This window comes from Panthera uncia (genome assembly GCF_023721935.1).
Source record: "Panthera uncia isolate 11264 chromosome B3 unlocalized genomic scaffold, Puncia_PCG_1.0 HiC_scaffold_1, whole genome shotgun sequence".
Taxonomy (NCBI): Eukaryota; Metazoa; Chordata; class Mammalia; order Carnivora; family Felidae; genus Panthera; species Panthera uncia.
In genome coordinates, this window is record NW_026057582.1 from 126,944,965 (window position 1) to 126,958,763 (window position 13,799).

Below are 13,799 nucleotides of genomic sequence, written 5' to 3' on the forward strand. Positions count from 1 at the left end.
ATCTGCTTGAGGTCTTTCAGGTGACGAGGTATTTTGTGTGGGGATGGGGGCAGGGGTGTGCAAGCCCCCCCCCCAAAAAAAAACCCCAAAAAACAAAACCATGATATGAAAAAATAAAAGGATGCCAAGCTAGAAGAAAATATGGAATGGAAGACAATTTTTAGCAATTGCTTTGTGCTATCCAGAGCAATTTAGTAAGAATAAAAATGCAAATTGTCTCCATATGAAATGATAAAGCAGTTAAATAAAAAAGATCTTAAAAAATTCCAGATCTAACGACATAAGCCACAAACAGTTATTACTGAACTCAAATATAAATTAGATTTTAAAAACGAGAAGACAAGCTCCAGCCTAGGATAAAATACATGCACATCACATGTCTGATAAAGGACTTCTACCCAGAATATTTAAAGAATGCTCAAAACTCAATAGTAAGAAAACAACCAGCTCAATTTTAAATGGGCTATAGATTTACCTAAATGAAATGAAAACCTATTCACACAAAATCTACATGTGAATTTTTATAGCACCTTTGTTTGTAATTGCCCCAAACTGGAAACACCCATGTGTCCCTCAACCAGAAAGTAGATAAACAAACTAGCACAGCCATAAAATGCAATAGTATTCATTAATAAAAAGGAACAAGTGATTGATACATGCAAAACACTGGTGAATCTCAACTGTATAATGCTAAGTGAAAGAGGACAGAGTCTACATACTGTATGATTCCATTTAGATAACATTCTGGAAAAAGCAAAACTATGGAGATGAAGAGCCAATTAGTGGTTGCCAGAGCCTGTAGATGAGGGTTAAGCTAACTGCCAAGAAGCATGGACACATTTGGGGGATTATGGAATGTTGTATAACTTGATGGTGGTGTTAGTTACGTTACTGTTTGTTGACATGCAGAATTCTACGTTAAAAAGGGTAAATTTATACCTTAATAAGAACATGGAAAGAAATTTAAAAAGTAAATACATTGGGAACACCAAAGAACAGTGAAGAGTATGCAAATCAAATTAGCGATGTGGCAAAAAGAACTCATGTAAGTATGGCGAATGCAGATCATTAAGGCAAAGAGAGCAAAATATTGGGAGAGATTTTCAGTTTCTGATTCTGCATGTGAGGAGCTTAGAATTGCCACTTTATCTTAATAACAAGTAAAACACTAACCCAACTGAAAAAATGGACAATTCTTAGATGTGTAAGAGATGTGAGGTCACAGGGCAAACCACTGCTCCCCAAAGTGAAGAGACCAGCAGGCAAATACAGAGAATCCCAGCTTACTAGAGCATAAATGCATGAGCAGAAACCTTGGAAGGAACCAGTGCTTGGCAGGAAACCTGAACTCTCATTGGTGAATTGGGGGAGCTCACCGTGGACAAGTCTGATAGGGGCACCTAGTCACAGGGGGGTCTTCATGTTTCTGTGAGTTTTACCTCCAGGAGCTTGAGCAGGTTCTCACAGAGAATACTGGGGGCGGGGGGAACCCCACATGCTTCAAGCAGGGAGTGGGAAAGGAACCATTCAAAATACGCCAGAGCACTCTGTTCTTCTTAACAAGGACTGCTCTCAAGAGGAGCAGAGCCAACATGCTGGGATGTTACCAGAGCTTACCTGACCTGAAGAAGGTGAAATACCCAACTCCAGACCACTATAGCCATCTTGTGCCACCAAAGGTGGTGGGTGGGGGGGACTGAGAAATATTTGTGAAGTCCACAGTCCAGGCCAGAGGTACAGGCTCACTAAAATACTGGAGACCTAATCAGAGGACTATAGAACACTTCCCTTCCCCCTATAACTCATGATCACATTACTAAAGGCCTATTGACAGCAGTTCCTTTTACTTGGTATATCATGTATGGCTATCAATAAACAATTACAGGGGTGCCTAGGTGGCTTGGATGGTTAAGCATCCAACTCTTGGTTTTGGCTCAGGTCATGGTTTGTGCATTCAAGCCCCGCATTGGGCTCTGTAGTGACAGTGCTTGGGATTCTCTCTCTCTCCCTTTTTCTCTCTGCCTCTCCTCTGCTTACACACACACACACACACACATGCACACACACACGCACACACACACACACACTCTCTCTCTCTCTCAAAATACATAAAATAAACTTAAAAAAAAGGAAAAAATTACAAGGCCTACTAAAAGACAAAATGTACAAACACAGTTTGAAAAGACAGAGCAAGCATCAGAACCACACATGGCAGGGATGTTGGAATTATTAGACTGAGAATTTAAAACACATATAATTTCTATGCTAAAGGCTTTAATGGATAAAGTAGACAGCACACAAGAACACATGGGCATTGTATACAGAGAGATGAAAATCCAAAGAGAGCCAAAGAGAAATGCTAGAGATAAAAAACACTGTGACAGGGGCACCTGGGTGGCTCAGTCGGTTGAGTGGCCAACTCTTGATTTTGGCTCAGGTCGTGATCTCACAGTTTGTGGGATCGAGCCCCATGTTGAGCTCTGTGCTGACAGTGTGGAGCCTGCTTGGGATTCTCTCTCTCCCTCTCTCTTTCTCTCTCTCTGCGCCTACCCAGCACATGTTCTCTCTTTCTCTCTCTCTCTCCCCCTCTCTCTCTCAAAATAAATAAACATTTTTTTTAAGAAGAAAAAAAGCACTGTCACAGATATGAAGAATGCTTTTGGTTGAGTTTATTAACAGACTGGATGTGGCTGAAGAAAGAACCTCTGAGCTTGGGGATATATCAATAGAATTCTCCAAAATTGAAAAGCAAGCAAACAAACAAAAAAACAAAGACAGAAAAAAACTGTATAACAGAACATGCAAGATATATGGGACAGCTGCAAAAGGTGTAACATAAATGTAATGAGAAAATCAGAAGGATAAGAAAGAAAGAAAGAAAGAAAGAAAGAAAGAAAGAGAAACAAAGAAGCAGGATAAATATTTAATTCCACAAAGACTGAGAAATTCCCCCAAATTAATATACCACACCAAACTACAGATCCAGGAAGCTCAGAGAACACCAAGAAGAATAAATGCCAGGAAACCCAAATGAACAAACAAGAAAAAACGAAGCTATATGAAAGCATATCCTATTCAAACTACAGGAAGTCAAAGATAAGGAAATAAATTCAGATAAATCAAAGAAAAAGGAGCCAAAGGGAAAAGAGACCTTACCTACGGGGGAACAAAAGTAACAATTACATCTGCCCTCTCAGAAACCGCGCAAGTGAATAAGGAATGCAATATTTAACCTGTCAAGAGGAAAACACCCACCGACTCACAACTTTGTGCCCTGCAAAATTCTCTTTCAAAGTCCAAGGGGAAATAAAGACTCCCTCAGACAAAAATTGAGGGAATTTACTGTCAGTAAACCTGCTTTTCAAGGAAAGTTAAGGAAGTTCTTTAGAGAAAAGAAACGTGATATAGGTCAGGTTTCTGGCGGTAGTCTCTAGGAAAGGGGCAGCAGTCCCCATGTCCAGTCGCGAGGGTAACACGAAGCCCCTATAGCAGCCCAAGAAGCAGGCCAAAGAGATGGACAAGGAAATTCAAACAGAAACAGAAGGTGGGCGGTGCCTGGGTTGCTGAGTTGGTGAAGCGTCTGACTCTTGATTTCGGCTCAGGTCATGATCTTGGGATCCATGAGATCCAGCCCCTCATTGGGCTTCATGCTGACAGCACAGAAGCTGCTTGGGATTCTCTCTCTCCTGCTCTCTCGTCTGCCCTTCTCCTGTTCGTGCTCTCTTTCTCTCTAAATAAATAAATAAATAAATAAATAAACTTTAAGTGGTGCCTGGTTGGCTCAGGCGGTTAAGCACCCAAGTTTTGATTTCAGCTTAGGTCATGATCCCAGGGTCATGGGATTGAGCCCCTGCATTGGGCTCTGTGTTGAACATGGAGCCTGCTTATGATTCTCTGTCTCTCTCTCTGTCTCTCTCTCTGTCTCTCTCTCTCTGTCTCTCTCTCTCCCCCTCTACCCCTTTCTTCTACTCGCACTGGCACACTCTCTCTGAAAATGAATGAATGAATGAATAAATAAATAAATAAATAAATAGAAACAGCAAGAGGACCAGAAGAAATTCAAGGAGCTAAAAGCAGAGGCCACAGGGAAGGGCCCCCTGGCCACAGTGGAATTTAAAAATCTGGCAAAAAGTCAACTATTCCTTACGCCTGAGGTAATGGTGATCTATATAGTTCTATTCCTGCTTAAACATGTAGATTCCCTGTCATAGCATCTGTTGCTATCTAGAGCTAGAATGAAGTGTTGTCTTAGATCCTCTGGTACATTTAAGAATAGACTTTTGAAGAAAAAAAATCAGTCGATCTCACACAAGAAAGTAATATAGGACAGAAACACAGATCTTAAAGAAAAGCATCAGTGAAGAAATAAATGAAGGTAAAATTGAAAAAAACATGCTTATGTATGCTTATATTTAAGTGAAATGAATGATAGCTATGATTCAAGGCACAGAATGAAGATATTAGAAATATTTTGGTACTATATGTATATATGTATATATAGTACCAAAATATTTCTAATGTATGTATATTTCATTTACATATATATGCGTATGTATATCTGCATATATATATCTTTGAATTTGCCTATATTTACAATTTTTATTTTAAAGTATTGAAGAAAATCGAGTAATGTATTTCAAAATGAGACTGGCTCCCTCTCAGGCAGACAAGCCAAATAGCTAGTTTTCTATGGGTTCAGTTTACATTTTAACTTTTATATTGAAGGTACTTGATCCCTTATTTTTTTGCAAAATTCACTGCTTGGAAAAATAGTCATTTCTGATTTTTCTCAAAGTGCGTTGGAATCAAACAATAAGGGGAGTGTTATTTTTAAAGAGAGTGGTGTACAGATAATTACAGTGAAATAAAATTAGATGAAAAATATGCCTACAGGGGAAAAAAGGTATTTTTAAGTAATTATATTTGGAAGAATTAATGTAGGGTCTTTATAAACTTCACTGTGGAATTTTTAAGCAGGATTCTGTCACCAGCTCTCTGTTCTCTATTAGCCCTACTGAAAAATTTTACAAGGGACTCAAAGTGACTGGAAATTATATCTCAAACATAAATTCTTGATTTTTAAAGTATAAAATTTTCTAGTTTGGGGCTCTTAATTACACAATCCCATGCCTTCAGACTGTTAATGCAATACCTTAATTTTAAACATGATATAGTTTGGATATATACGAAGGTCCATTTGAGCCCCTCAACTGGGTAGGTATTAAATGTGATACAAAAGAATGTGGTGACCAAGTGTATAGACCTACTGGGTGCAAAAAATGAGCTGCCCCACTAATAGAACTCTAAAATCTAGCTCTCAGTATCCCTGTCTATAAAATGGGAAAAAATAGTTGTGGCTATAAAATACAATTATTGAAAGGATTAGATAATTTAATATGCACAAAACCTATGGAATAGTACTATAGAACAGGACACATAGTAGGCCTTCAGTAAGTCTGCACAATTACAGTTTTTATTCCCACTGGACAGAGGAGGAACCTGAGAATCAGGTTGGTCAAGTGCCAGACCTCAGGTCAAGTCTACGGGGTCTCATCAAATGGTGAGTTTGAAAGTATCACTTGATATGTCCTGCATATGCCTCTTGATTTAAAAACATCAGTAACTTCTGTCAGAAGATCTATAATGTATGTTTACTAATCTTATCGTATGTATTATACAAATAATAAACTGAAACAAGTGAAATATATTATCATCATGTGAAAATGGCTGGATGGAGTCTCAAGAAATTTGGGGAGTACTTGGGGCATCCATGTACTTAAAATATAGTCTCTCTGGGGGCAGGAAATTATATTTGGGGGATATGGGAGTCATTTTGGAGCAGCTTCAGCTGCTGAAGAGGGTTATCAAATTTACAGCTTGAGTTTGGAGACAGTGCAACTGAAAATACAGCCTTTGGAATTTCTTTTAGGTTTTTTTTTAAGGGGCCCACCCTCCCATGTGAGCTGATGTTAAGACACTGCCAGATGCCCATGTGATCGCTGAGCTGAGCCATGTGGAACATGGGCAGAGAAAACAGGCAGTGGTTTCACACACAAGCTTGTATAGGAAGTCACAGGGGATAGACCCCATGGGGGAGCAGGCACTGGTTGGAGGCCCAGCTATGGGACACCTGGAATTTAGCTACTTAATGATTGAACTGGGCATACTGGGGAGGCTAGCTGGAAATGGTAGTAGCATTAGCTGATACACTGAGGGCTCAACACTGGGGTCCCAACCACCATGCCGTTCCCTTTACATGCATGAACTTCTAATCCTGACAGCAGACCAATGAGGTAAGTGGAATTATCCAGTTATCCCCCTTGAGAAAATAGAGGCTTCAGATGATGGGGCACTTTCTCCAGGTGATACCTGGGGCATGGCAGGGACGGCAGACAAACCAAGTGCGTTAACTTTTCTATCACGCAGTTTCCTTGTCCATAAAATGGGCAAATGATAGTAACGTTGTAGAGCCGTCATGGGGGTTAAATGAGTTAATAGCTATAAACTCCTACGTGATGGGCAGCACACGTATGATCCCACAGAATGTTAGTTAGTATTACTGAGACATGGTATTTCATGGTGTCTCTATGCTCTGCTTCTCTTGACACTCCACACAGCAGTGAGAAGCTATCAGATGCTTAAAAAAGAGAAAATTTGATGAGTTGCCAAATTCTTTTTTTTTTTTTCTTTCCAAGATTTTACTTAAATTCCAGTTAGTTAACATACCGCATAGTATTCGTTTCAGGTGCACAGGACAGTGATTGAGTTTGCAAATTCTATACTGATTTTTTAAGTTAGGCAGAGCCCTAAGTTTGAGAGTCCACCATTGAAAATTCCTTACAAGTCTGACATCATTCCCGTCACTTCCTTACTCTGACACCAACACCCAAATGATGAATGGCAAAGCTGAGAGCAGGCATGTGGCTGACAAGCAGGAAATGGCGACTTTGCCACAAGGACAGGAAGATTTCTTCAGGATTCAAAATGGCAGCATGCTTGGTGACTAACCTGGTCCCTCCCGACTCCGTCATGACTGTAATCCCTGGGACTGCTCTCCTCTCTACAGTGCTGGTTGTGCGGCATAGTCAAGGCATGTTGGTGTTCTGTTGGAGGTTACTAAAGAATCATGACAAAGGGAACATTCCTGCTAAGCAGGGGGGGTGTGGGCCATGTGTATAAGGCACCTCTTGATTGAGCAAAACTGATGAGTCAGGTAACTTTTTGTTCAGGTAGACAACCACCATGGTGGTTGTTCTTGTTTTCCCTGAACAAAAGAGGATTTCTTTAGATAAAGTGCCTTATACTCCTTGTTATACGGTGTGCCCATTTCTTTACCAAGTTGATCAAGGGATGGAGTTGTTCTTGGGTCCTATCGATCTGGCTGATACGGCTATTAACACTTATTCCCAGTTACATGTGTGCTTTTCACCAAAATAAATAGATAAATAAAATGTAAAAAAAATCAGGTTTTGGGGGAAAAATTGGCTCTCTTTGGTAAGAACAAAGATTAAAAGATGCTATAGGAGGTTTGTGAGCAATTAGGAAAAAAATATATGTATATACATCTATGTACATGAACCCCCTGCTTCTTGGCACAGAGTTCCTAAATCCCTTGGCATTTTCTGGATGATCAGAGTGTCTTTTGTTCTAATGAGGTGACTCTTGGTGGGCTCCCAGATAGCTTCAAGATGGAGTCACCAGAAACACCAGCAGTGACTAGAAGCTTGGAATAGTCAGCCCCACCAACTATCCTCTGGGAAGAGGAGTAGCACTGGAGATTGAGTTAATGATCAATAATGCCTACATGATGAAGCCTCCATAAAAATACGCAAAGTAGAGGATTCGGAGAGCTTCTGGTTTGATGAACACATCCGTGTGCTGGGAGTGCCATTTACCCCAACCCCACGGGAACAGAAGTTTCTGCACTCAGGACCCTTCCGGACTTTGTCCTGTGAATTTCTTTATCTGGCTGTTCATCTGTATCCTTTATTATATGCTTTCTAATAAACTGGTAAACATAATGTTTCCCTGAGTTCTGTGAGCCATTCCAGAAAATTAGTGAACCCAAGGAGGGGGGCCTAGGACTTCTGATTTACAGCCAGTTCGTCAGAAGCTGACAACCTAGGACTGTGACTGTGTCTGAAGGGAGGGACATTTTTTTTAATGTTTATTTTATTTTTTTAAATTTATTTTGAGAGAGAAAGCACGAGCAGGGGAGGGGCAGGGAAAGAGGGAGAGAGAGAGAATCCCAAACAGGCTCCACACTGTCAGCGCAGAGACTGATGCGGGGCCCGATCTCATGAACAGAGAGATCATGACCTGAGCCGAAATCAAGAGCCAGACCCTTAACCGACTGAGCCACCTAGGTGCCCCTGAAAGGAGGGACATCTTTATAGGATTGAGCTCTTAACTTGTGGGATCTGACGCTAACTCCAGTGTCAGAACTGAACTGAGTTATAGGATGCCCAGCTGGTGTCACAGAGAATTGTTCGACATGTAGGAAAGCCCTCCCTCATTTGGTGACCCGATGGGTCAGAAGCGAAGTGTTCCGAGTACAGTAGTACTGTGAGAGTAAAGAGAAACACACAGCGAGTCTTTTTCCAAAACAGTATTTTAGAGTACTTTTGGGAGCCTAAAATAAAGAAAATCCAGATGAAAAGAATGGCTCAGGGTAACAGTGCCATGTTCACTCATGAGAGGCCTTGTTACTTATCACTCTTTGAGCATCAGGGTCGATACTGGTCCTCTAAAAATGAGAGTTGGGTTGGCAGATGGAGAAAGAAAGGAGAAAACTTTTTAGAATAATTTTTCCACACACACACAAAAAAGAAAAACGCTTCAGGTAACTGATAATCACCCAATCAGAGAGTTCTTTGACTCCTTCTCATTTTATGGAAATATTGTTATGTTTGTGAAACCCAGTTAATCCTCTCCCTATGTCAGCCTTTACCCTGGGTTTAAAATAGACTTTCCTCCCACTTACCCTGGCCATGGATGATGCCTTTGTTGGCTCATTAGTAATAGGCCTTGGGAACAGATTATTCTCTCCTACATACTAGTTGAATCAACCTTTGTGGGTGAGTAATTGACATGGCCCGATTCTGTACAATTATAGGTTACTGAGTGCCATTCATCATGATGCTTGGGTAGTTTCTTCCCCAAGGCAGTGGGTACCCTCACTAATTGGATTCCTTAATCTAGAACACATCCAGATTTATGTGTGAATTCCTGAAATTCAAAGCCCATTGTCAATGGCTTGTATCCAGGTAGACCTGGGTAGATTTGTTACATTTATCACCTCGAATATTCCCATAGTGCCCTGATTTCCTCTTTGCCTCTTTTAAACCTACCTGCTACAATTAAGTCTCAACAACACCCTAAATTGCAAATCTTACCACACCTGCCTCTGCTCTGACCTGTCTGTCCACCTCGCCAGCTCCATATTTCTTCACCTCATGTGCTATGATTCTGTAATACCAAGCTCTCTGTAGTTCTCCCAAGTTTTCAGACCTTTATTTACAACCCTGCCTCTTCCCAGAATGTTCCCTTCATTGGTGATCACCAGGCCAGGCCTTACTCATCATTCAGGTATTAACTCAGGTATGACACTCTCCAGGAAGCTTTCGTTAAACACCGGCATTAGTCCAGTATTGTTCTATCTTAGCACCAATCTCCAGATTATGTGCTCATGCCCATTTTCTGTATGAAACTGTAACATCCTCTTGGGCAGGCCCCTTGTCTTAATGAATTCTGCATACCTAGCACCCAACACAGGACCTGATACTTAGTAGACATTCAGTGAAGGCTTGTTGAACTGAACTGGTTTCTGACTCCCATGGCCCTGGTCATACATTCTGATTACATCCTTGTCAACAAATCTCTCCCCACAGCTTGCACAGCCCATGACCTCATGATGAAGTCAAGTGGGACAAGACCTGGGGTCTAGGTTTAATTTCCCTCTGGAACACCACACCTGTGCTGAGCATAGTTAAAGGAGAGTAACTTTCTGTTCTTTGGGGAGCATGAGCAAGATATTTGATCTTCGTTTCCTCTAGGTGTCTGGTCAATGACAGATTGTTCTCTGCTGCTCTATTCATATGCTCTGTGGTGACCTGGTGCCTTCTGGCCGTAAGGGGGCACTTGATGTGACTGACTGCAGCACACCCCCAGTGCAGGAGACAATGCCATTCAGAGCTTCCACTGGGCCTTGGTGAACAGACTTTGAGTGTGGACAGCAGGAGAAGTCATTCAGAGACTGTGCCTGAGTGAGGGAAGTTGCAATAGGGATCCCTTGTCCCTGTGATTACTCCTCACTGCCCATTTCTTCTTCCGTCTTGTGCTTTCTGGCTGATGAAAGGGGATGGTGGCACACCCAGTGACTGCTGGGTGTGCAGACCTCACTAGGAAGAGGACATTGGATAGTTTCTGCATGTGAACAGGAAGCCCCCACTATTATCAGCCCAGAGGATGCCCTGGAAAGTCGTAAGGAAGCCATGCCTGTGCCCTCATGACTCTCACACGTACATGTACATGCACACACACACACACACACACACACACACACACACATTTTTATTTTTGGCAACCCAACCCAACCCAACTCCTTGAGCACAAACGATTGGGGTTGGTACTTTCTCATGACTAGCCCTTTAGAAAAAGAAGAGAACTGTTTGCATTTTCATCGGCTCCTTTGTTTTAGGAAAGAGGTGAAGACTGTCATAGGTCAGAAAGAATTGGGCATGAGGTTAATCTCCTAAGTGGCTCTTCCATACGGAGTTGTGTGTGTGGCTCTGTCATCTGGAAGCTTCTTTAGTCTTTGAAAGATCGTTAGCTGGGAGAGGAGAGCAGGAGGGGTGGATAGTTTCAGCAGAAATGAAGCCTCTTGGTGGAACTTTGCAGAGTTCTAGAACTAATGGATATTCTTACACTAGTTAATAGGGGAGTTGGTTGGAATAAACCAATATATTATTGGTTTGGATCCTTTGTTCCAAGACTTTCTTTGGGCTCATCCTGGGTATTCCAGGAAAAAGCCAAAGGAAAGTGCTGTTCTGTTTCTCCTCCATTCCGGGGGGGAACTGGACTCAGTGTGGATTTTTCAAATCCACGGTCTCAGACACGAATGACCCTTTGGAACTGGGCCCAGCCATGCCATCATGCTCACACACGCACACACACACACACACACACACACACGGTGCTCAGTGTGGGTGTGCTGTGTCTGTGGTCTGTGACCATTATGAGATTTTTCTTTTTTTTTTTTTTAAACAAGGACATGAGTGGGACTCAGCCTGGCAGATGCCATTTGTGGCTTTCATCCATTGGAGACTTCATTGAGAAGGAGAGAACTTACTTCTTAACACAAACATGCCATTTTGAGTAGCTGGTACTTACTTGTCTCCCTCTCTTATGATTTCGTTTAAAGACCGCTTTTATCAAGAGTCAGGAAGCTTTAGATTAGAGAGGCATTTTCTGCCATAACAAAATACTAAGAAGCCACTTCCTGTTAGAGCACTCCTTTCTAGGGAGTTTCCCAGACGCCTCCCTTGGGGTTTCATTAAGAGCAACGAGTCTGTGTGTCTGCTTTGCCCAGTGTGGCCCTGGGCTGGGTGTAATTGTGCTGTCTTGCCTAGTCCAACGAAGACAGAGCGGTTTGCCCATGAATTTTCTCTTCTACTTCCTAGAGTGAATAGGCTAAAGTGGAAATCAGTGGTGGGGGATTTGGGGGCTGGCAGAAATTGGCTTTTAAGTCGCCGCCAACAGTGTGTGTCCCGGCACAAAGGTGATCACCAATCCTCCCCACTGGCTCCAGGCGCTGGGAACTGGCCTCTTTCCCAGAAGATGGGATGGGAAAGTCCCCAGCACTCCAGCCCTGAGGCCGGCACTGAGCCTGTGGGGGGTTCCCAGAAAGCCCCGCAGCAGCAGAACTCACAGGGCCGCAGATTCTTAAACTTGAGCTTTCATAGACTGCCCGAGGTGGTGCGGAGCCCAATCGGGTCCTCAAACTGAGTAACGCTGCGGGCGGGGCCAGGGGGAGGGTCAGAAAGCAGCTTCTGCTCAAAGTCAACACACATGCCTTCTGTGCAGACTGGAATCTGGCTCTCTAGAGAATTCCAAGAGAGGGTTGCAAAACTGTGAACGAGGTCCATGGGCCTGCAGAAATTGGTTAATCACTGAAGGCCACAGCGCCCTCTGTGTTTGAATCAGTCATCTTCCGGGTCTTCCTTGCCCTTCTTTTCACCCTTTCTTCTGTTTACTAAATAGCTTCTGTCTTCTCTTGAACTTCATTCTCCTGTTGTCTACTTGGTGGGGGAGAGAGAGGGGAGGAGCCGAAACCGATGTCAGCTGAGCCTCCAGGATTATCCCATTTAATCCTCCCCAAACCATGTGAGGATTCTACACAAAGGGAGAGGAATCAAGCTCAGAGAGGTTAAGTAACTTGTACAAAGTCACACAGCAATTAAAGAACCCAGCATGGCCAAGTTCATGCTTTTCCTATGACGTTCTCCTGCCACTTTACAGGACACCAAAAAACAAGTTCTTTTATTCCAGACCCAGTTTTATATTCCATTAGCTTTAGTAAGAGATCCAGGTGTAGGAACTTTCCAGAGTTTGAAGATTCATCAGATTTAAGGGGGAGTGTTGCTATTTGGGGATCAAACAATTAAAACAAAAATTTTTTAAATGTTTATTTATTTTTGAGAGAGAGACAGAGACACAGAGAAAGAAAGAGAGAGAGAGACTAAGCATGAGTGGGAGAGGGGCAGAGAGAGAGAGGGAGACACAGAATCTGAAGCAGGCTCCAGGCTCTGAGCTGTTGGCACAGAGCCTGATGTGGGGCTTGAACTTGTGGGCTGTGAGACCATGACCTGAGCTGAAGTCGGACACTTAACCGACTGAGCCACCCAGGCACCCTTTAAAAATTTTTTTTTTTAACGTTTATTTATTTTTGAGACAGAGAGACAGAGCATGAATGGGGGAGGGGCAGAGAGAGAGGGAGACACAGAATCTGAAACAGGCTCCAGGCTCTGAGCTGTCAGCACAGAGCCCGACGCAGAGCTCGAACTCACAGACCGCGAGATCATGACCCGAGCTGAAGTCGGCCGCTTAACCGACTGAGCCACCCAGGCGCCCCCTTTTTTATTTTTTTAAATTTTTTTTTAACGTTTATTTCTTTTTTTTTTTTAATTTTTTTTTTTAATGTTTATTTTTGAGATAGAGAGAGACAGAGCATGAACGGGGGAGGGTCAGAGAGAGAGGGAGACACAGAATCCGAAGCAGGCTCCGGGCTCTGAGCTGTCAGCACAGAGCCCGACGCGGGGCTCGAACTCACAGACCGTGAGATCATGACCTGAGCCGAAGTCGGACACTCAACCGACTGAGCCACCCAGGTGCCCCCCAGGCACCCTTTAAAGGGTTCAAATAATTTTTATTTTCCATGGGCCACAAACAAACAAACACCACTCAGAAATCCTTGTACTTCATTTTCTTTTGATCTTCATCTTTCACTGAGACCTCACTGGCTAGTCATGTCCTCTGAGGTGTCAGGAGTCATCCTCCCAGCAGAAATCCTGTTAGCTGACCTGAGTTACAGGAATGTAGGGCCCTGCTTGTGTCCGAGGGGTGGGGGGAGCTGCTCTACTGACGGCCTTCCTGCTTCTCTCTGGGCTCCTCCCCTCTGCTCTCCATTTCCTTTTGCCCACTGATCTCCACCAAGTTCTTTCCCATCTCAAGAACTTTGCACCTGCTCCTGCCAGGAATGCTCTCCCAGCAAGCCCTCCCACGGCTGGCTTGTCATCATT